This window comes from Cynocephalus volans, chromosome 3, assembly GCF_027409185.1.
Source record: "Cynocephalus volans isolate mCynVol1 chromosome 3, mCynVol1.pri, whole genome shotgun sequence".
NCBI classification, from domain to species: domain Eukaryota; kingdom Metazoa; phylum Chordata; class Mammalia; order Dermoptera; family Cynocephalidae; genus Cynocephalus; species Cynocephalus volans.
The window spans coordinates 114,020,523-114,046,244 of NC_084462.1; the positions used below are offsets into that span (position 1 = coordinate 114,020,523).

At 37.3% G+C, this 25,722-nt stretch overlaps 1 pseudogene; it reads right to left on the reverse strand.

The window, feature by feature from the left end:
• Positions 1–4,867: 4,867 nt before the first annotated feature.
• LOC134372722 (protein VAC14 homolog) overlaps positions 4,868–25,722 on the reverse strand; it is a 39,242-nt pseudogene continuing 18,387 nt past the window's right edge.

Below are 25,722 nucleotides of genomic sequence, written 5' to 3' on the forward strand. Positions count from 1 at the left end.
CTCTCTAGCATTTATTGTTCTCAGTCTTTTGGATATTAGCCATCTTAACTGGAGAACTTTCCAAAATCTCTATGGCCAACACAACAGCAAGGTGCTGAGGTTAAAAAAACAAAACAAAACTGAGGAAATATCTCTTTCTTCCTTTTGTTCTGGTATGTTTTTATTTATCACTCTGGAACAATAAGGTCTATTCATTCTTGATTACCCCCAATTTTTTAAAAGAATGATTTCATTTTAGTGGATGTTAACAGCTTATACATAAAAATGTGTGAAGACAAAATATAAGTATATCCCTTCTTTCTTTCCTGCCTGTCTCATGAATTCTTTGTTTTCTTCAAAATATTAGGACAAGGACCATGGACTCTTTCATCCTTTTCAATAACCAAGTATAGATAGAAACCAATTTTTATGTTTCCATTTGTACTATGAAATACTGCTTTGCATGGAGTGCACGTAGTCACGGTCTGAGGGAATACAAAGAATGGGGCTGGAGAAGAAGGGAAGAGAGAAGAGGTAGGGAAAAGATAGATAATTATGTGTAAAAACTATTTTAAAATCTGAAGCGAAAAATTAATGGCTATGTGAATTAGAGACAAAGAGAGACAACGTATCTTTCTAAAAGATGGTATCCCTTTTGTTGACATACACAGGTTATCCAGAACTGCTATGAGTATCCACTTGAATAAAGCCCCATTCCAGATCCCCTCGCCCTCATCATGAAGTTTTCACAGATGCCTTTAAATTTTCTTTCTAAACTATTGGACTGCCCAGAAATGACTTTATCCATTAAAGTGTTGATTCTTCAAAGTGCTGGAAGAAAAAATAATAAAAATGATTAAAATTTTTATTTAGTCCAATTAAATGATACATAATTTTTTGAAGTTTCTTTCTACACCATTAAATTGTCCCCAAATAACTTGATATTAAAAGTGTTTACCATTTAAAATGTTAGAAGAAAAAAGTTATTAAAAATTGAAGATACCCAGATTATGGGATATATTATTTTACAAACATATTAGTGCTTTAGATATTTTGTGTATACTTCAGACCACATATCTGAATACATTTCTCCCTTTCATACACATATATGCAGAGAATGTTTTACATAAAAAAAGAAAAGCGTGTGAATTTTTCTTTTTTTGTACATGGTCCTCTATATTAGTCCAACTAAATGGGATGGCGTTGCGAGAGTTATTCGGTATACTCTGCGGGTGGCAGCGCATATGGATGGAAGCCATCTGGAATCTCTGGTGGGAGGCACGCGGCTGGGCAGACCTCTGCTTTGTGCTGTGTTGATCTGGTGAAACTGGTCTGACTCCTCTAGTTCCCTTCCCAATCCTTAAAATTCTTGGGGCCTCTTTAAAGTTTCTTCATGCCTATGGCCAGCTGCTTATTGCTCAGATATGTTCCCTGTTCTAGTGCTTGATCTTATTCCATCAGTGTTAGAAAGACTATATTCATCTGTTGATTTGCTGGTGTTTCTAGAAGCCTCAGTAGCTGCAATGTGAGGTGAGTTCCTGAGAATATTTCCGCTTCTTCCGCTTCAGCAGAAATAATCTTCCGGATCTTGTTTTATGCAGTTAGGCTGGTAAAGAAATGCTCAATAATTCAACCCACCACTTCTCCTCATTTGGGATTTGGTCCCAGGGCATGATAAATTTTGCACTGTTTAATCTTTGCAATTCAATTGCAGTTTTACTGCCCTTGCTGGATCAGAGGGCCACTCTGGCATGCATTTTGGAATTTAACTTTTCTTGGGTTAAACGCATTTTCTTCCTTCAGGTTTTTAAAGATATGCCTCAGACCCTTAAACGAGTGGACCCGTGATAATGAGCATCATCTCTGACATTCAGAACTTCTGCTGGGACAATTTGATGGAAGCCCCAGGAAGTTTTGTAAGTTTCCTAAGGTGTTGACCTGTTTTCCCCATGATGCTTCCTACAGCCCAGGTGAGATAAATAGATTTAAATATCCTTCTCTGGACAATGAGGAAATGGGCTGATCTGGTGAGGAAGAATGAGTCGGAGTAGTTTGGGAGTGGATCGCAGAGAGGCAAGGGTATGGATGGGGCTCCCGCACCCACAGATTTTTAATGCAGCATGGATGTCCCCTTGAGAAGATACCAAAGGCAAGAAGTTCAACCCTGGGATCAGACTGGCCTGTTGATAACAGGTAGCATATTATTTCCCAATATTAGCAAATATTTCCAAATATTTTTCGCAGCTTCTTAATAATGTCTGCTTCATCACTGGTGTGGACTTCAACTGTGTTCTTCAAGGTGATTTTTTTAAGGGTTTTAAATGTTCACTGAAGCACTGAGGTTGTTGTCTTGATCCCTGCATCATGTTCGATTTTCTTCAAGTTTCTTTTTCTCTCTCTCTCTCTTTTTTTTTTTTTTTTGGTAAGTCTTCTGCCCAAAAAACTGTAAGGTAATATTTTCAGAGGAATTTCTTTAGTTAGTTTGGTTTCATCAGCCCCTTTCTGCATGATTTCAAGAATTGTAAGGAATGCTTCAGAGGTTCCATCTGGAATGATGGATAATGGAAAAACCATTACCATAGGTTTCCTTTCTATGAATGCTAACTGTGAAGGTAAGGTTAATTCTAGGTGTCAATTTGATTAGATTAAGGAATGCAGAGAATCCTGGTAAAGCTATCTTTTTAGGTGTGTCCATGAGGGTGTTTCCAGCAGAGATTAGTATGAGAGCCTGAGTGGACTGGGGAGAAAGACCCACGCTCAATGTGGGTAGGAACCATCCAATCTGCTGGGGGGCTGGGGAGAAGAAAAGACAGAAAAAAGGGCAAGTTGCTCTCTAACCCTCTCCGCTGGAGTGGGGGTACACTCTTCTCTCCTGTCTGTGGACATCAGAGTTTCAGACTTTTCAGCTTTTGTGTCCAGGACTTACACCAAGCACACCATTGGCTTCCTGGATTTTGAGACCTTTGCACTTGGACCAAGCCACACTACCAACATCCAGTTTACAGATGGCCTATCATGGGTCTTTTCATCACAACAGCAACTTACACCAAGGATACCATCAGCTTCCTGGTTTTGAGGCCTTCAGACTTGGACTGAGCCATGCTACCAGCATCCAGTTTGCAGATGGACTATCGTGGCACTTTTCTTCACAACTGCTTGAGCTAATTCCCCTAATAAATTCCCTCTCATATTTATAATATATCCTATTGATACTCTCTCTGGAGAACCCTGACTTATACACTAACCCATGACAGAGTTTGTTTAGTATTATTCTTTTTCATCAAGTCCTGCTTTCTAATGATTTCACCACTCACTCTGTGAGGTTCACAATCTGTAAATAAAATAAATTTGTTTGGAATAATCACCCAGGGGCATGCTCTTGCTTAGACTGTGGTCTTCAGAGTTGAAAGGAGCTCTCTATTTTACCCAAGATGCAGGAAATCTTGAAAGAGTAGTTCTCAAACTGATAAAAAAACTTTGCTTCTCAGGGGATATTTTTGCCTCTGTATCTGTTGCATATGTAGTTATAGCAATGGTGGTTTCATATTGATATACATTTTATTCACATTGTTTATTCTCTCCTGAGTCGAGAGTCTATGCAACATCCCCCCATGCAGGTAAAAAGACATTTGTTTTTGAAGATCTAAAACACAGTTTTGTCAAGTATAATTGATATACAGTAAACTCCACATATTTAATGTGGTTGATTTAATAAGTTTTAACATAGGTATTCACCCATGAAATCATCACCACACTCAAACTAATGAACATATCAATCACCAAGTGATGGAGGAAACATTGCTAAAAGTTTCCTTGTGTTATTATTATATTTTTTTAGTTTATAAAGTAATAAAGTTTATTTCTTACAGTTTTGGAGGCTGGGAAGGCCAAAGTTCAGGGAGCACATCTGGTGAGATCCTTCTTAGTGGTGAATCTCCACAGCAATCCCACGTATCACATGGTGAGAATGGGCTGAGCAAGAGGGCTAACCTGCTCACTAGCTCTCCTTATAAATCCGTCAGAACCATGCCCATCAGTACCCATTAAACCATCAACCCATTACGCCATGAATGGATCAATCCATTCACTAGGGCACTCACAATCTAATCATCTAATCACCTCTTAACAGGCCCCACCTTTCAAATATCATAATTGGATTTCCTACCCTCTTAACACTATTACAATGAAGATTCAGTTTCCAATACATGAACTTTTGGGAACACATTTGACCCAAGAAGACAAAATCCAGGAAAATTTACCTCTTAGGAAGACTGCAGAGAGAAAGGAATATTTAGACAATTTTTCATAGGCCTGAGGTGCCTCATTTATTTATGAGCTATCAGTTTCAGATTTATGTGCTTATGACCCATTTTGACTTTGCAGACCTTTAAGGATTAGTTATCTCTTCAGCCCAGCAACTGAATTCAGCTCTGTGGTAGTGGTTGCTCCTAAACAGCACTGGTAAATATGCTCTCTTTCCTAGCACTGGATCATTTTTGTTGTGGGTCTTTATTGATGTTGGCAAATTATTTTGACCTTTTTCCAATAGATTGGGTTTATACCAGTACATATGCATCACACATTTAATCAGTGACCTCAGGAAAGTATTCGAGGTACTCTGGTATTCTTATAATTAATTGTGTTATTTTTAAATCTATATTTTTTTGATCTTTAACTTTTTAGAAACCGAATAATCAACTTTCATAATTTCCAATGCAAGTTCACATCATCCAAGAGAATCTTAATAGAACAAAATGGTGCACTTCTGATGGAGGAAGCTAGATTCAAGCGGAACTCATTCTGCCAAAGGCAGCTTCCTATGCTTTAATCTTGGACTCCTTGTCTCCCCTTTTGTCCTTTCTTCTTTCTTGCTCTCTTGTACTTGTTCTTATTTTTGTTGTTCTTCTTTACCATCTCCCCTTTTACTTCCACTTTCTCTTCCTCTTCTTCTTCTTTCATCTTCTTCCTCCTTTACGTTTTCCTTCCCCATCTTCTCCTCTCCCCATCTCCCATCCTGGGCTATTGCCTGCTTACCATCTGCTTCTACACACACCTTCGGCCTGATTCTTTCCAGAGCAGCAAGCCAAACATGCTTTTGTATTTTATACTATAAGAGTAATAGATGCTCAAACATATCTGAAACTGGGAAATTTGAAAGTACCGTTCTTCCCAGAAGTAAGACCTCCTAACACTATTTTGAACAAATTGTGTCATTCTCAATGAGCTTTTCTTGCCTCACTATATCTAGTACACTTTTCCTTATCAGTGTACATACAGCATCTTGTTCATGATTTTTAAATAGCTGCACAATGTTCCATCAATTGTCTGTCAAATAAAGTTTTGCATTAAACAAAGCTGCTACTAATACAATTAAAAACATGAGAGTACTTCAAAAAGTTTATGGAAAGATTCCTATTATCTTTTAATTCTATTTTTCCATGAACTTTTTGAAGTATCCTTGTATATCTTTATGTGTGTATCTACTGAATGTAATACACACTACAGTACATTGAAGTAGACATGTTATTAAATTTTTTGATAAGTATCACAGAATTTCTCTCAAAAACATTGTACAAATTTATACTCTAACAACAGTGTTTGTGAATAATATGCAGTAGTTTATCATCCCAAAAAATAAAAATATTGAACTACATATGGTGGGTACCCCATAATAATTTCAATTAAAATAAAATATTTTGAATAGTAGAAAATGTTTCAAAGATTTACAAAAACAAGCCAGCCAGCACTTCTCTTTAATAATATTGATTACATTTTTGAAAAGGCAGTGAGTGTTTCCACTTGCAGGCCTTAAAACGTACCTAAGCGCTAGGATTTCTTGCAGTGTTTTGAGAAAACAAATTTTGTTTGTTTGTTTAGAAAAAAGACATTGTGGTGTGGGCAATTTTAAGAAAGAATTGAGGAGGAAATAAATGATTTTAGCTTATGGACAAGAAGTTTCGGTTGGTGGCAACAGCTAAGCCAAAAGTCAACAACTGGAATTTGATTGTGAATTATCAGGCAAAGAAAACGATAGTCTTTGTATGTGGGTTTGGATTTTTCCAAACCTCTTGGCAGATATTTAGAAGTTCATATTCAGAACAAAAGAAAGTTGAAAGTCACTATAGCTTTCTAAGAGAGGGAATGATGTTAATCCAAACAACATTTATGGAAGATTATTTGAGCAGCTGTGTTGGGCTTCTTTAGTTGCCTTTCAGTTTATTGCCTGATTGCAAGTAGCATTTCAAAATATGGCAGAAGAAACATTTGAGAAGTTGATCTAAAATGTCTCATCTGCCAAAAGCCATAACATACTGATAAAGTGTGTGTGTGTGTGTGTGTGTGTGTGTGTATACACACATGTATTTATATACATGTATATATATATGTATGTATGTATATACATGTATATATATGTGTGTGTGTATATACATGTATATACATATGCATATATATATATATACACACACACATACACACGTTTTTAAAGATAAATTAATACTAAACATTGGGATAATGGTGATTATAATCCATGTCCCTCAGAATAGAGGATTAACCCAGGCAGTGGTTCTGCAAGATTTCCTCTAAATTACATGCATAATAAATAAATTCTGCCCTCAAACACACTCTATACATTGAGCAGGTGCCCAATACAGACCTTTTCTCCACTTTCAAAGCAGTGAAATTTCTTGGAATTACTTCGGATATTAATTTAAAAGAAAATATCATAGGAGTAACTTTGCTTTATTTGAGTCTTCTCCAAGTAGAGGAATTGTATTCCTGTCCTGAGTCTGGGTTGGAATATAACTTACAATGTATGGGGAGCTATTTGATTACATGTACTCACACTTTTAAAAACGTTCATAGTCATTTGTTATGAGCTGAGTTGTGTACTTTCAAAATATGAATTTCCCCCAAAATTCATATGTTGAAATCTAACCCCCAGTACCTCAGAATGGGGAAGAAGCTGTCTGCGTGCTGGAACATTTTCCTAGAAGTCTTGATGTAGAGGTGATGAAGCTATTTCAGATTGGTAATCTTAATCATCAGTCCAGTGGCCACGTCATGGAGGTGATATTCAGGACTTACATAATCCCATCAAGGTGAAGGGTCACTGGGACCTTTTCAGTGCTGGCTGGAGTGAAGACACTGATGGCTTGCTGAAGCTGAAGTCACAAAAACCACATGGACCTCCACTGTCTGTCCCCTCCTGCTTGTCTAGGGAGTCATCAGGGTTGGGTTCTGCCTGCTTCTGTACCACTGGATTTGGCTTGTCCATCTTCATCACACTCTGGTGGCACACATTGGCCTGTCTTGATGCTTTTATTGCACTCATTGTAGATCAAGCAGGACAAGACTGCAGTCAGGATCCTAGAAGAGTCCCACTGTGGGCCAGGGAATGAACTCTCTCAGTCAGCACACAGCTGTCAGCTGGGTCAAGTCATCTTTTGCCTGGTGGTGCATCTTAAAGATGTTGATGATTTCAGTAAACTTAACAAAAAGGTTCTTCATTTCTTTCAAGAATTCCCCAAAAACTACCTCCCACATTTTAAGGATCTCGTTGCCTTTGTTTCTTAACAGAAACAGAATCTGGAATCTGGAAGTGTCTGTCTAGGATCTTTGCTAGATAATCCAGCCTGTTAACGTCTGGCACAGATTCCAGAGCCAGGATCCAAGAGAAGATGAATTGCCAGGCATACTGGTTGTTGAAGTAAATCCTCTCCTGCAACAAGGGGATGAAGCCCACTACCTTAAACTTGTTGCTCTTTGCCACAGTGTCCTTTGAAAGACACTGTTGGAGCTCAAATCTTCTTTTCACATTGGGATCTGATCAGCAGCCATTTCAGCCCATCAAAGAGAACACTAAGGTGCAGCAGCCTGGAGCCACTTTGAAGAAGTTGTAGCTGTACTAAGCTCTGGCTTGCTAGGTGGGTTGGTATCTGCATCACTGAAGTAGGTCAGCATCGAAGCAATCAACTCCTTTATGTAGACCCCAAGTACTTTCTCCGTGTGATGGAGCAGGTGGTCAGGCCCAATGAGGTCCCTTCCTGCCTTGCGGACACTGAGACAGGGCAAACGCCTGGGACAGAGTCTGGATTACATGCTCGATCTCATGGTGTGTTCTGGGCCATGAAGTCCCAGACAACCTTTAAGATCTCCCGCACTGCCCTTATGCGTTTCCTACAGCAGGTCATTGAGGGCACACACGATGTTGGGCATGAGTGGTGTGAAGTCTTTCTCCAAGCTCTTGGCGTAAGCTCCGGGAGTGCGCAGGTGTCCCTGTCTGCTCAGCTTGCCCACCAGCTCCACACCGCAGCTAGGGCGTTCTTGCCACCACTGCCAGGCTTCTCAGATCACACGACTCCACTTTCCTAGGTGAGGACCCACTTCCTCTTTTTAAAAAGAGCAACTACAGATAGAACTGCCATCAGATCCAGAAATCCCACTGCTAGGCATATACCCAAAGGAATGGAAATCAGCATGTGGAAGGGATAGCTGCACCTCCATGTTTATCACAGCTCTGTTTACAATATCCAAGAGTTGGAACCACCCTAAATGTTCATGGTCCGATGACTGGATAAGGAAAATGTGGTATACATACTCAATGGAATACTACTCTGCCATAAAAAAGAATGAAAATCTGTCATTTGCAGCAACGTGGATGAACTCAGAGAAAATCATGTTAAGTGAAATAAGCCAGGCACAGAAAGAGAAATACTGCATGTCCTCACTCATAAGTGGGAGGAAAGGAAGGAAGGAAGGAAGGAAGGAAGGAAGGAGGGAGGGAGGGAGGGAGGGAGGGAGGGAAGGAAAGAAGGAAGAATACACAGAACTTTCAAAAGGAGAGAACAGAACTGAGGTTACAAGAAGTGGGAAAAGGGAAGGGGGTGGGGGGGTAAGGAAGGAATTGACAAACGGCCCACAAAAATCGATTATACTGTATAATGTTGAATATACTAATTACTCTGATTTGAGCATCACATATTGCACACAGGTAATGGTATTCAACTCTGTATCCCCCAGATATGTACAACCAACTATGTTACAATAAAAAAAACTGAAAAAATGAATAAAGTCAATTTATAATTTAAAAAACCCAAAAAACATTTTATCAAAATGTGTGTATCCCTATTGTTTGGTTTTTCCCGCCTTGAGCTTTACAAAAATGGAATAATCATGTGCTTGTATGTATATCATCTTCTGCTACTTGTTTTTTAAATTCAACACTGTTGCTTGGAATTATTTATGTTGATTTGTGTAGTTGTTCATTCATTTTCACTGCTGTGTGATATTCCATGGCATGAACTTAACACCATTTATTCATCCATACTCTTCTAGAGGCACATCTGGTGGATTCACACTCTTCATCAGTTCTGAACATGTCTCAATTGTTTTCTCTGCAAGATTGCCTCTCAGCCATTCCCTTTCTACGATTTCAATTAGACATATAATGTAGTCTCATTCTATTTATATTTAAACCTTTTGTTCATATATTTAAAGCTTTTTTTTCATCTCCTTCATACTGCGTTCTGGATAATTTCTTTAGATCTATCTTTCCACTTATTAATTCTCATTTCAGCTTTATTTAATCTACTATTAAACATGCTCTTTGGGTTTTTGACTTCAAAATTATATTTCCTATTTCTAAAATTTCAATTTGGCCTTCTTTCAAATCTTTGCTCATGTTTTTATTACTCTCCTGCATTTTTGTGATTACATCTTCTATTTTCTTAAACATTTCACTTGTAGAAATTTTATATTTTCATCCTTATAATGTCAATATCTGAGGTCTAGGGAATAAATTGGTAGTTTGCTGTTTCTACTGATTCATTTATGATGGCTTGTTTTCTTGCATGTTTGGGGATCTTTGATTAAGAGCTACTTTGATCTTCATTTCTGTGAATCTTGGATACTTCAATAAAACCATAACTTGCTGTGGTATTCATCTTCTCTTATTAGAACAGGTTGTATTTATATCTGTCTATTGTAGAAGCCTAAGTTTCTTCACAGTACCATCCCTGTCTTCTTTCCTTCATTAAATAAGCATTTCATTATTAAGAAGGTGATTACCAACCTGAGATCACTTCAGTTGTTTTTTCTAGAGTCCTTTTCTAATTTGAAAATCTAAGTTTCATGTCTCCTTCCTCGAAGTTAGTGCTAGACTATTTACTGATGGCATATCAACCTAAAATTACTTTAACTTCTTTCTAGAGTCTCTGGCTAATGCAAGAGCCTCAGTCAGAGTCTTCTGTCATTTCTTTATGCTTGCTCAAGACTTTCTGATGTAAGAGCTAAGGTTGACATTCACCTTCAGGAAAGCTCCTTAATTCTCCTTTGAACCCACTCCAAGTTCAGCAAACAGATTTTTCCCCTGTAGGGAGTGCCCTTGGTAATTTCCTTTATTTCCTGAGATTTTAGTAATGCACAGAGCACTAAGTTTTATCAAGTATCTGGTTGCTTTGTAGCACAAAAGTTCTTCGGGCTATTTTGGGCCAAAATAGATTACATGAGATTGGATTGCGCATCATTAATAAGCTCTTTTGCATACTCTAGTTATGCATACCAAAGTAAGAGAATCAGTGGTATAGACTAGGCAGGAAAGTGAATGGCATGTTCCAGGAATGATGAATGTTCTGTCGGAGCCCCAGCCTGTGTAAGAGCCTATTACATGGAAACTGTTGATTGAATTCAGAGGCTTAAGTATTTTAAATGAAATTCTAAGAATTTGGGGTTTTTGAATATGGAAAATAATGGAAATATTTTAAGCAAAATAATGATATTTCAAAATCTGTATTTTAGAACGATAAATCAATTGTGAATGAATACTTGAAGAAGATAGAGACTGGAGGCACAGAGCTCAATTAGGACAGAGTGTTTCTCAACGTTGGCTCATGTTACAATTACCTTGGGAACTTGAAGAAATATTGATTCCAGGCACACTACTGAATCAATGATTGTGCCACAAAAGTTGTGAACCACTGAGCAAAAGTCTTTAGTCTACATAAGATTTGATGAGGAAAGTGGCAGTGAGAATCAAGAGGTGAGGCAGACTGAGGAAACACTGGCAGGACATCGGGACTGAGATGAGATGTGACAAATGAGGGGTGCAGGAAAAGTTAAAGATGATTGCAAGGTCATACATTAATGCTACTGTCAAGGTTCTCCTATGGTGGCCTACGTTTAACACTTCATTTGTCAAGACTTGATTATCTTGAGGAGAACTTTGGATTCTCTCTCTCTCTCTCATTGCATTAGCTAGCACTTCCAGTGTCATGATGAGTAAGCATGAGGAGAGGGGACACACTTGTTCTTGATCTTTGGAAGAAAGCAACTAGTTTTTCACCATTAAATCTGCTATTATCTGTAGGTTTTCTTATTTTTATTATTTTTGTGTGCATAGATGTTCTTTGTCAAGCTGTGGAAGTTTCCCCTCTATTTATATTTTGCTAGGAGTTTTTATCCTGAATGGGTGTTGGATTTTTTCAACTGATTTTTCTGCATGTATTGATATTATCATATAATTTTTCTTCTTGGGCCTGTTAAGATAGATTATGTTAATTAATTTTCACATGTTGAACAAGCCTTGCATACCCAAAATAAATCACTTGGTTGTGGTCTGAAATTATTTTTATACATTATTGGATTTAATTTGCTGATATTTGAAGATTTTTGTATCTATGTTCACAAGAATTAACAGTCTGTAATTTTCCTTTCAGGCAATGTCTTTATCTGATTTTGGTGTTAGGAGAACGCTGTCCTCATAGAATGAGTTAGGAAGTTCCCTCAGCTGATATGTTTTGGAAGAAATTTTAGAGAATAGGTATAATTTATTCCTGAAATGTTTGGTAGCATTCACTAGCAAAGCCATCTGGGCCTGGTGCATTCAGTTTTGGAAGGTTATTAATTGTTGATTCAATTTATTTAATAGATGATAGAGTTTGGATGTGTTGTCCCCCCAAAACTCATGTGGAAATCTGATCCCCAATGTGATAGTGTTGGAAGCTGTTTGAGTCATGGGGGAAGTTCCCTCATGAATGGATTAATGCTCTCCCTGGGGGAGGGGGGATTAATGAGTGAGTTCTCTCTCTATTAGTTCCCATGAGAGCTGGTTGTTTAAAAGACCCTGGCACCTCCTCCCTCTCTGTCTCTCTCTCTCTCTCTCTCTCTCTCTCTCGCTTCCTCTTGCCATGTGATCTGCTTGTACTCACTGGCTGCCTGCCATTTTCCGCCATGAGTAGAAGCAGCCTGAGGCCTGCACCAGATGCAGCTGTCCCAGAATCGTAAGCCAAATAAACCTCTGTTCTTTATAAATTACCCCATCTCAGATATTTCTGTTATAGCAACACAAATGAACTAATGCAATAGATATAGGCCTATTCAGTCTGTCTATGTTTCCCTGTGAGTTCTGGTAGATTTTGTTTTTCAAAGAATTGGTCCACTTCTTCTAAGCTATCAAATTTGTGGGCTAATAGTTGCTCATAATATTTCTTTATGTCCTTTCAGTGTCTACGAAATCAGTAATGATGGCCCAGGTTTCATTTCTGATATTAGTAATTTGTGTCTTTGCTTCTTTTTTCTTGGTTAGCCTGGCTTAGAGGTTTATTAATTTTATTCACTTTTCAAATAAAAAAGTCTTTTGTTTTGTTAATTTTCTTTATTAATTTCCTGTTTTTAATTTTATTGATTTATATTCTAATTTTCATTATTTTCTTCTGCTTGCTTTGAATTTAATTTGTCCTTCTTTCTCTAGTTTCCTTACCTAGAAGCTTAAATTATTGATTTTAGGTCTTTCTTCTTTTATAATGCATGCATTCACTGCTATAAATTTTCTTCTAAGCACTGCTTTTGCTGCATTCCAATATTTTAATATGTTGTGTGAAAAACACAAAATGAAAAGGAAAAAAAAAGCCAACCCATTTTTTTCTCTGCTGTCACACCACAATCAACACAGAAGACTTCTGTGATAAGATGTGTGGGGATTTCTCCACACCAGGAAGCAAGCAACCACTTCTGCAGTGTATACCAGCTAGGTGTCCTCTAATTCAAATCTATCCTGACACTGTCTTCCTGGAGATGGCATCAGATCCCAAAAGTTAAAGGCTCAGTCTTCAAGACTGCCCCTCACTTCAGATGCTAATCATAAGTCCAGGCCCCTGGAACTTCTGACCAAGAAGTTATAAATTGGGTTCCCACAACCCCCTCTTCAGGTTCTATTGATTTGCTAGATGGGCTCACAGAACTCAGGGAAACACATACTTACATTTACCAGTTTGTTACAAAAGATATTTTAAAAGATACATGTAACCAGACAGATGAAGAGGTACATAAGGTGAGGTATAGAAAGGTCTTGAGAAAAAGGGCTTCTGTCCCCGTGGAGGTGAGGTGTGCCATCATCCTACCCAACAGACATGAAAACTGCCATGTGCTCATGAGTTGAAAGCTCTCCAAGCCCAGTCCTCTTGAGTTTTTATGGAAGCTTCATTGCATAGGCAAAGTTGATTAAATCATTGGATATTTGTGATCAACTTAACCTTCAGCCCCTCTTCCCTCCCTGGATGTTGGGGGTGGGCTGAAAGTCTCAACCCTCTAATCACAGAGTTGGTCCCCCTGGCAACCTACCCTTGTCCTAAAGCTACCTAGGCACTTCCAGCCATTAGCCAACTCATTAGCATACAAAAAAGACAATGATTTTGGAGATTCTGTATGCCAGGAAAGAAGGGGGGGGGGGATGAAGACCAAATATACATTTCACAGTGTCACAGTTGTATTTTAATTTTAATTTTTGATTTAATTGTATTATATTCATATATGCTGAGAAAATGTAGAGTCTTCTTAAAAAATTCATTTTCCAAGAGCTGATCTGGTTTTTCTATGTGGTCTTACTTTGCTTGGTGTCGAATTAAAAAGAACCTTATATTTATTCAAATCTATAAACTTAATTCACTCCAACAATTTAATTAGTTTCTTTAAGTACATGTTTTTTTTGTTTGTTTTGTTTTGCTTTTTTCTGGTTGGTTGAATCAGGGAAATGCTCTTTTTTTTCTGAGATATTGGGGACAAACTTTCCTTTTTATGATGGAGTCTAGCATTATTAGGACAGACCTTTCTGATTTGGAATTCTCTGGATATTCTCCAGACTTGGCTGGGAATGCTAATTTCATCTTTTCTCTGGACTTGGGTCTGCTGAAACCAGGTGGTGTCATTCTTTGGCATTCCTTTAGCCTATGTTACTGACTCCTGCCACTGGTATAACTTGTAATCTGGCCCTTTGGCTTGATCAGGATTTAGTGTTTCTCCCTGGCTGAATCAAGGTACACAATAGCTGTGGAACTCTCCAATTCTATGTCATATCTCTATTCTGCTCCTGCCCTATGATAGTCACACCATAGTCTGTATTGTGGAATTATTTTGACTCTAACCACATAGGCCCACTGGTAGGTGTCTAATATCAATTCAGCTATATCTTCTTTGTTCCTATCCAAAAATTCTGAGAAATCCTGAGTACTTTTCAAGTTATGCAGCAGCTGAGGATAACTGTGAGGTATTAGCACAGGACTTTTCTCTATTTCCATGCAATGTCTCCAGATTTTCTTTGTTGTGGCCATCTCCCTATTGGCATAGCTCCATTTTTTTCCCCAAATGGGATGCTGGGTAGAAGCTCTAGAAAGTTTAGGTGGCTAATAACATCCGTAGAACCTGCATTTCAGTATTTCATATAGTGATACTACAGAGAGTGTAATATTTTTTAAATGTTTTAATATGCTTCGCTCTGTTCATGGAATACTTGGATTCTTGCCAAAAGAGGAAAGAAGAGGACACATGTCTGAATACATGTTTCCTCTTGCTCTGTCTTTCTTCTTTGTCCCACAATTGACTTGTGCCAGAAGGGAAAGATTTATTCATAGTCATCCTATGGGTATTTCCCTTACATTAAATTTCTATGGCCAAACTGGCAGTTCTGTCACTTGAAAAGTCAAGACAGAAAACAGAAAAATCAAGAAATACCTTTTCTTTCTCTTAAAGTCTTTGTTTCAAACCTACTTTAAAACTTGAAAATAATTATGGATTGAACTGTATCCACCCAAAAGTTTAATGTGCTGGAGGCTTGGTCTCCACTGCAACAGTGTTAAAAAGGTGGGAAGTCCTATTATGTTAATTGAAAGGTGGGGCTTTGAAGAGGTGATTAGATTGTAGGACCATGGATTAATAATGGTGGTCAGGGGTATGGTTGAAAGGGCTTTAAAAGAGCGCACTGAGTCTCTCTCTCTCTCTGGTCCATCATTTTCTGCCTTGTGAGACCCCTGTATTGCTGTGAAGCTACCACCAAAGAACACCCTAACTGGATGTGTTCCCTGAACTTTGGATTCCCCAGCCTCTGAAACTGTACACAATAAATTTCATTTTCTTACAAATCACCCAGTTCCAGGTGTTTTGTTATAAGCAACAGCTACAGACTGATACAAAAAATTGGTACCAGAGGATTTGGGTATTGCTTATAACAAATACTTGAAAATGTTGAAACAGCTTTGGAACTGGGTGTCATGGAGAAGCTGGAGGAAGTGGGAGGATAAGGCTAGAAAAAGCCTAGATGCTGGTGAAAGTTTAGAAGACAAGAAAACCAAGGATAGTTTGGAATTTCTTAAAGACTGACTAAATAGTAGTGAGCAGAATGCTGATAGAAATATGGACAGTAAAAGCCATACTGAGGAGATCTCAGGTGTAAACGAGAAGAGACTTATTGGAAACTGGGGCTAAGATCACCCTTGCTATGAACTGTCGAGGAACTTGGTTGTATTCTGTTCATGCCCCCAAATGTTATGGAATGTGGAACTTCATCTCTTATTTTTTGTTTGTTTTGTTTGTTTGTTTGGTGGCTGGCCTGTGCAGAGATCTGAGCCCTTAATCTCGATGTTGCAAGGCAGCACTCTAACCAACTGAGCTAACCGACCAGCCCTTGGAATGTGGAACATAGAAGTGCTGACCCAGGGTATTTGGCAGAAGACATTTCTCGGCGTCAAACATTCAGCTATCTTCATGGCTACTTGCCAAAGCCTATGCTGAGCTGTGGCAGAAAAGGCATGATTCAGAGCCAGAATTTATAATCAAAAGGAAAGCAGAGCATAAAGATTTGGAAAATTTGCAGTCTGGCCATGTGGTAGAGAAGCAGAGAGCATTTTCAGGAGAAAAATGAAATGGTGCTAAAAGGATTAGTACAAAAGGAAAGGATTATCAAGAGAAGGGGGAAAAGGCCCTGAAGGCATTGCAGAAGTCTCTGGGGCCAAGGAAGAGATCTGTCGCAGGGGAGGATTCACCACAATACAGGCTTTGCTAGAGCAATGCCAAGAGGAAATGTGGGGTTGGAGTTGCAGCACAAAAACACTACCAAGGACATGCCTAGCAGAGCTGTGGGGGCAGAACAATCATGGAGACCCCAGGGTTGTGAAGCTACCAGCATGCAACACCAGCCTGTGAGAGCTGAAGCATAGTCTCAGACCAGGAAAGTCATAGAAGCAGAGCTGCCTGAGAATGTGGGGACCCAACCCCCACATCAACATGCAGAGGACACTGAACATGGAGTCAAGGTACATGATTCACCAGGTTTAAAATTTGATACTTACCTGTTGGGTTTTGTATTTGTTTAAGATCTGTTAACCCTTTCTTTTGGCCTATTTCTCCTTATTGAATGGGAATATGTACCCTATGTTTGTCCCACCATTTTATCTTGGAAGAAGATACCTTGTTTTGATTTCACAGGTGGGACTTTAGACTTTGGACCTTTTAGTTGAAACAAGTTAAGACTTTGGAGGTAAAAATGAATGTATTTGTACATGAAAAGTGCACGACTTTTGGGGGGTCAGGGGCAAAATGTTATGGGTTGAATTGTGTCCCTGAAAAGTTTAATGTATTGGAGGCTTGGTGCCCACTGTGACTGTTAAGAAGATGGGAAGTCCTATTATGGTAATTGAAAGGTGGGGCCTTGAAAAGATGATTAGATTGTAGGACTATGCTGTACTAAATGGATTAATAATGTTGGTTAGGGGCATGGTTCAGAGAGCTTTAAAAATGAAACATGTGAGAGTCTCTGCTCCACCATTTTCTGTCATGTGAGACCCCTGCATTGCTGTGAAGCTGCCACCAAAGAAAACTCTCACCAGATGTGTTCCCTGGACTTTTGACTTACTTGCTAGCCTTTGAAACTGTAAGCAATACATTTCATTTTCTTATAAATTACCCAGTTGCAGGTATTTTTTTTTATAAGCAACAGAAACAGACTGGGCCGGCCCGTGGCTCACTCGGGAGAGTGTGGTGCTGATAACACCAAGGCCATGGGTTTGGATCCCATATAGGGATGGCCGGTTTGCTCACTTGGAGAGCATGGTGCTGACAACACAAAGTCAAGGTTAAGATCCCCTTACCTGTCATCTTTAAAAAAAAAAAAAGAAGCAGACTAATACAATAGTTTTCAAACATATTTTGGAATTAAAAATTTTATTTTAGATATCATCAGGTGAAACTTTTTCTTTCTTTTTGTGTTTCTGTCATTAAAGTTTTTATTTCTTATTCCTTTTTTTCTGTTCATCCTCCTTCCCTCCTTCCTGCAGATGGCTGCCTTGGTTCTACTGGAAAGAGATCATCTGCAGAGATGTACAAAAGAGAAGATCACATTAAAATATTTTTTTAAAATATCACTCACTATAGTTGAAGCAGACAAAATTTTAAAATTTATGCTTCATGATGTTATTAGCCCCCCCAGACAGTCTATATAGCTAGAGTTTGAGGAAAAAGAAGCTTTGGCTATGTCACCACATAATTTATGTAGTGAACTAATGATTTATATTCCCTAGCGTAGGTTTAGATCATCTCACTGTGACCCACCATGCTTTGTGCTAGAAAACAAAGGAAATCAGATGCATTCTCTAATCGATTTGTCTTTTAAAAAACAACAGACTCTGAAAGTGGGGGAAAGTCATTTATTAATCAATTGCTATAGAATAAGGGAGCAGATATAGTGATTGCAAGCATGTATGGACAAAGAAGATCTGGGGTTGAATCTAAGGTTATACATCTTGTGAGCTCTGCCACTCACAAGATGTATAACCTCAGACAAGTTTTTTGATCTGTCTCTACCACAGTTTTCTCATCTGAAAAATGGAGGTAACTTAACAGGATTAAATGAGTTTGAGTGAATCTATGTGAGGCACCCAGAACACAGCCCAGCACATAGTAAGCCATATATTCATCTCCATGTTTGCAATGATTATTCCTATTGCTGTTATACAAAGGATATAAGAAAGAATTACTAATTATGAAAATATGCTAAAACAAGCTAAAGGGATTTTTAAAGTGATACTATTAAAGATTGTGAGACATCTCTTTAATATTTTGATGGATAAGTTTGGTTTGCTTTAACTGAAATTCAGATTATAAGCTCTGTGAGTATAGGGCTTATCTTTTCTTTATTTCCATTATTTCAGGCATTCTGTTCAACCCCAGTACTGTGTACAAAATACTAGCATTATTTAAAAAGCACAGCACAGTGATTCAGTACAGGCTTTGTAGTTTGCAGGCCTAGATGTGAATTCCACTTCAACTATACTATTTAGATAATTTTGGAAAAGTTGTTTAACCTCACTGAGGCCCACGTTTCTTATGTATAAAACAGAAATAGTAGTAGAATCTACTTCCTGTACTATTTTTAAAGATTAATTGACATAACTTATGTAAAGCTCCAAGCAAGCACCTGTTCATGTTAACTATTACACTAATTCTGCTAATAACAAAAATCATAATAGAGTTTATCAGAGAAAACCAGTCAAACATAATTTTTTAAAGAATTGCTATCCAAACTAAGATCTGGAAGAAATTTACAGAAAATTGAATGAAAAATTATTAGCCTGACATCTACAAATCCAGTAAAAGAGCATCATACAGTTGTGTGGTTTGTTCATATGATGTACTCTTCACATGGCCCGTTTTACCTTCATGTTAAGGAAATGCCCTTAGAGGCCAGATCAAGTTCTTGCATTTAGCTTCCAAAAGCAGGAGCCTAGCCCAGCTGGCATTCTGGGACTCCTTCCATCTTTGGTTTGACTTGATGATTCAGTGAAGTACATACTGTTCTTGCATCAGAAGTAGCAGTGTTAATTCCTTTATGCCAAATACTTTCGCAGGAGCTTGGGCTGAGTTCCCTAGATGATTGCTTATTGCAAAGTCACTGAAGCAGATGGTGGAAAAGTCCAATTCAATCCCTTTGAGACCAGTGACTTTGGAAAACATTTTGAGTTTTTCTGCATTTCAGAGGAGTAGGTAACATGGTACAAAACTACCAGAGAATCACCATTCATTTTCACTGGCTTGTAAGAACTCCATGGATAACTCTTCAGCATCCTAGGCTAAGGTTTACCATATACTTTTTCATCCAAGGAACACTTCTGAGTGAAAAAGGGGACATGGTTAATAAGACAATAGGTGTTAACTGAGACTGTCTGAACAAACCAGGCTGTATAGTCACTCTACTAGACTCTACAGTCCCTGGTTGTTATTCCTTTTTAGTTCAGTTCTAAACTTGAATAGCACTATTCCTCTACTTTCTGTGTACTGTACAAGAATTTCCCAGAACAGGCTATATCTAGTTTTTCTTTCCTGCTACAGCATTACTTTTGTTATTTCAAGAGAGTATTAATAGTTCTCCTTGGTTCTCTTCAGCTAGTCCAAAAAGTTGCCTCATTTCATTTCAAAAATAATGCTATGCACAGCTTCTAGTAGCCACTTTAATCATTTATTTACTCTACAAGTATTTACTGAGTGCTTATTATGAAGCAAGAGCTGTTCTACATGCAGGGAAATAATAATGCAAGTGACTGATACTGTGCCTGTCTTAAAGGGCTTACCTTCTAGTGGACGGATAAAATATATAATAAATAATAATAGAATAGATTTATAGTGAAAGTTACAATGTAAAAAATAAAACAGGGATGGTTACTGGATGAAAGGAGACTACTTGAGGTGCTCTGGTCTCTGACGGCCTGAGAAATAAGAAGCCAGATATATGGATGTGCAGTAGTACCCACTTATTTGTAGTTTTGCTTTCTGTGATTTCAGTTACCTGCTGTCAACTGCAGTCCAAAAATATTAAATGGAAAATTCCAGAAATAAACAATTACATGCTGTTCTGAGTATCATGATGAAATGTCATGCCATACTGCTCTGTCCCAACTGGGACATGGGTCATCCTTTTGTCCAGCAGATCTACTCTGCAGATGCTACCCACCTGGTTATCAGTAGCTATCTCAGTTATCAAGCGATATCACCATATCACACAGTGCTTGTGTTCAAGTAACCTTTCTTTTACTCAGTAACAATCCTAAACTGTAAGAGTACTGATGCTGGCAATTCAGATACACCAAAGAGAAGCTGTAAAGTACTTCTTTTGAGTAAAAAGATGAAGGTTTTCGACTTAATAAGGAAAGAAGTTGCTAAGTTCTATGGCAAGCAAGAACAATTTTCTATCAGTAAAACTGTGAGGAAGGAAAAAGAATTTGTTCATTGTATATATAGGGTTTGGAAATATCTGAATTCAGGCATTCACTGAGGGTCTTGGAAGGTATCCTCTGTGGATAAAGGGGGGCATAAAGGGGACTAATCGTTGGGGGGAAGAGTGCTGCAGGAAGTGCAAACAGTAAGTGCAAAGGCATTCAGGTAAATTGATCTCAATGTACTGCAGAAACAGGAAGTGTGCCAATGTGGGGAAAATGAGTGGAAGAGTGCTGAGGGGTCACATCATGCATGGCTATGTAGGCTATGGTACGGAATCTGAAGGTTTAACTTCTAATTGCAGTGAAAAGCGATTTGGCAGTTTAAAGCATGTGAGTGGCATAGTCTGGTTTATATTCTTTTCAAGGTTACTCTGGTTGTCAGAGGGAGACTACATTGTGAGGGATAAGAGTTCAGGGTGTTCAGGTAAGATACTCTTTAGAGTAACCCTGGCAAGAGATGTTAGAGGCTTGTATTAGGGTAGCAGTGGAGAGGGCAAGAAACCGTCAAATTCAAGAACTATTTTGGAAGTAATGCTTAAACAGGAATTGCTGCTGATTGGATGTGAGTGGTGAGGAAAGGAAGAAAGATGACTTCTACATTTTTAGTTTGGATGAACGGTGTGTCTGCTAACTAAGATGGGGAAGGCGGTATATGTGTTTGTGTATGTGCACGCATGTGTGCACATGCTAAAGGGGAGTCCAGGCCCATTACAGTAGGTTTCCACTTCTGCATCCATCTCTGTAGTCTTAGAGGAGATGCACCCATCCTAGTCTCTGTTACTAAAATTACTAAATGTAAATGAGGAAAAACTGCTATCCATGTGTCTTTTCCTTCTCAAGCCTCTTTGCCCTCTTATCTCAAGGATTTCTGATTTCTCCATTTCTACTATTACACCATAATCTTTGTGATTCGAACAACTGGCTGATTAACTAAATGAAAATCTGGAAAGTGTCTGTCTGTCCCTCTCTCTTTCTGTCTCTCTCTCTCTCACACACACACACACACACACGTACACACATACTTTTGACCATCATATTTTTCACTCGGGAGCATTGTGGATTATTTCCTCACACTATCTCTTAGGTTTACCATTTCCAGAGTCTATACACAATCATGTGAATTGAAGATATCTCAGCTGTTTATTTAATCAGTAGTCTAAAACAAATCTCACACCCAATCATCTTTTTTTTTTTCAAACTGATCATACAATTAACATAATCTCTGTCAATTATTGCTTTTATAATGCTCACTTATAATTATTGCTTTTCTTGCTCACTTTCAGCTCTTTCTGAACAAGAACTTCTCAAACCTACTCTGGTAAAGATAATCCCATATTCATTCTCACTTTCTCACTACACAACTGATTTTGTTGAGGGGTGGCAATATGACCGGTGAAAAACTACGAAAGCAGCCTCCCTCGTAGTGAGAGGCACAGTACTGCTCAAAGAGGTATAACCGAAAGTAATAGGATGAGTCTCTCATAAAAGCTCCTCAGAAGGTACAGAGAAAGAGGCATGGTCACATCTTGCTCTTTCCCTTTCTTTTAGCCTGGAATAGAGTCCCAATTCTGTATTGTGGGCTGAAGATATATTGGGATTATGAGTTTTAAAGCTTCACACTATGAATCATGGAGCAGAAAGAAAGAAGGAACCTGGGACATAGATGACATTTTGGAGTCTCTGATTCATAGCTCTCAGGACAGAAATTGTTTAGCTGATGCATGTGCTTTAAAGATCAACTCGAACTGAGGATCCATTCCGGTTCTTCTCACAAACAAATTAATTTTTATTCTTCTGTATGGAATCGTTAGTGCAAGCAAACAAAAGTCTTTCCATTCTCTGAAAGTTTTATGTTTCTGCTGATGAGCGTTGGCACTAGCCATTGTTGTTTGTGTGTATATCTCTATCACTGGATGGAAAAATCATGAGGGCAGGCACAGTGTTTGAGTCTTTCATATACCAACCAAGCTGTGAGCACAGTGCCTTGCACATAGAAGGCGTTCAGTATTTGTTAAATGACATTTAGCTACCTTCTGGTGAGTTTATTTAGTCCTTCTTTTTTCCATTAAATAGTTCTTAATTACTTCAAAATCTGGCTTAAAACTTATTTTCTTTGGCAAGTTTTCTATTACTAATTCCACCTGATTTTGAGTATGTCTCTACTTTCTTTCTTTCTTTCTTTTTTTTAGTACTTATGTAGCTCTGGTTACTAAAAGTATTTGTCTATGTCTTCTTGATGTATATCCTGCTTCTCCAGTATATACTGAAATACTTCGTGGGCAGGAATCCTGCACCCTCTCCCATTTTTGAACTATCCCCATATAATATCTGATATAGTGTTCTACTATGAAGTAGCAGCCTAATAAATATGGTTGACTAAATAAAACTTGGAAAGTCACTTGGGCTAATCTCCTCTCTGATGTTATAATTTTCACCTCAAAGGAATACCTTCCTGTAAGACAAATCAATTAGTTAGATAAACATATTTTTAATTTCCAAACAAATAGTTCAAGAAAAATGTCAATGTATAATTTGGGAATAAGGGGAAAGTTTCGCTCTAAGTACCATATCTATGGTTTTATTAGTGTTTATAATGTGATAAATGTATATGTATGCCCTCTGTAAATATTTATTATTCTCTTGTTATTGTAGTTATAAAATTTCAAAGGATACATCACCTATATTAATTAGAATGTATAATCTTGGCATGAATATTAAAAGAATTGAATAGTGTTATGTGTCTGGTATTCAGGAATAAAAGAACCTTGAAAAAACAGTGGAAGAATGAGAACAAACTGAAAAATCATAAATACTTCATTTTTTTTAGTGTGTGGACAAATACACTATGATCTGCAATACTCTTTATTCACAGACTCGTGATCATTAGCTTATTTTAACTTTCTGAAGTTACTTGAACTAAGGGCAGCTGTAGTTTTCAGTACATTACAGTATGAATCTAATACACTAGTTTGAATGTTTTTGAGTGAAAAGGTGTACAGAACAGAGAAGAAAGGAAATTGAGAGAACAAAGCATAATTTCCACTTAACAAAAATCTAAAGGTTAAATAGATGAGAACTAAATACTTGAATTCATTTCCCAGAACAGTGCTGTATTACCAAAATAAACTTGAGACCACCACTTAACTGCAAAAAGAAGTCAACAAAGATGTTAGATAGTCATTAATCATCCTAAATAAACAGTACTTTGTGTCTGACTGACACCTAAATTTTGTTCTTCTTTTAGAAATATGCCTCAGATTTGTATCATACACCTACATTACTTAATTTAGTGTCTACCCCTCTAGAATTTCATATCTGAGAGCATAAACTGGTAGAAAAAATTTTCCTAACCTAAGAAGAGTCTTAAGTAACCATGGGAATGTTTTGGGAATGTTCCAGTTTGAATGTGAAAAATTTTGTTCTTTTGTCCATTAAGAAGTTCGAGCAATTTGAAATATTTGGCTATTTTTAACTGCCTAAAGCCACACAGAGGTGGCTTCAAAGTTTGCTTTAACAAATTATATTTGTCTTGGTTTCTATTTTGGCGTAGATTTCCATGGTATAAATATAAGGACATGCTGTTTACTTACTCAAATCAAACTGCTGCAAAATTGCAACTTTATATTTTTTCATGCAATTTCTAATGAATATATAAGTTGATTAATACTCATATCTATAGCGATTATGCCTTTTATAACATTCTTTATATATATGTATGTATTCATGTTTACTAATGTTTCATAGGATTTTACACTTTATAGACTTACCAAAAAAGGGCAATGCTCAGAATTTTATCTTTCCCCCTAAAATATCTAATCTCCTTTTACTTACAGGAGTAATACAACATCCAAATACAGCATGACAGATAGGGTTTACTCTTTTTTTCTACTGCTATTATTTTTATTTATTGTTAGAAGGTACAATAAATGTAGTGTGTGCAACAATTTGTAATTGCAATATGATATAGACCTGAAAAGCTGACCAACTTCATTGCAATTAAGTTTCAAGAATTGGTATAACCTGTTAAAATACCACATATTGGCAATTTATCTCTTGAAAGTCTTAGTTAATTCAATTTAATGAATAAAAATTACTGAATACCCAATATTTGTTTAGTGTTGGTTAAAAGTTAAACAAGACACTTACCCTGTTCTCAGGATCCTACAATCTAGCCAATAAAATATAGATCTTCACAAAAGTGTTTATCAGTCTGGAAATCACAAACATTTGGCATGAAATATTGAGATGCGATCCAAAGTCTAAAGAATATTAAGTTCAAATTTTGACTTAGCCATCAGTTATTTGTCCAGTAATACTCAATTTTCTTCTATGTAATAAAAATAATATTTGTTCTTAACAATCTTAACATTCAACAGGATTTAAGAGTTGTGGTACTCAATTCATTAAATGTTTAAGGATAGAGTTTAACATCAAACAACATGTATTGAGCGCATTGGAAAAAGATGCTATTGATACACAAATTGTTTATATCATTATATATGCAAGTCATGTTTATATGCCTTATTTACTATTTTAATAATGCAAGTCAAGTAATACATGCAATGATAATGCAAATGATTGCTATCCACAATAGAAGGTAAAACACCATCTAACATTTGGCAGAAGTTATTTTTATTACATTAAGGTAGTAGAGAAAGCCTCACTGAAATATTGACAAACTGTTTAAGCTTCTTAAAAAAATAGAAACAGAAATAATTGGGTTGCCATTATTTATGTAAGTGATAGAAAATCTCAGGGGATAAAAAAACAGCAGGGAATGCAACTTTACCAACCAAAATATCTATGATATGTTCTTTTTAATTAATAATATAGGCTTTTTACTTTATGAACAAATGAGTGCAGATTTTGTAATTACTCAGTAAAAATAAGTGGCTGCCATTATAATATACACATTGCATTGGTGCATTTGTTACTTCTCAATTAAAAGTGCTGTGAAGCACTTACAGTACTTACTTTAAGGGGACACATTTGAAGGAGATGATCATTTTAACAATTATTTTGGTATTGTCCTGTCATATACATGTCTTTTTTCTTAAGTTTATTTGAAATGCCACAGTTCAATATGTTGATAAAAAACATGAAGCAAAATGTTCTGTTTGTAGAAATAGAATGGAGTGTACTTGAGGGGCAGAGTGTGTTTTGCTTGGCAATTCTTTTGCTGCCATTTTGTTTTTGTTTTTAGTGCTGA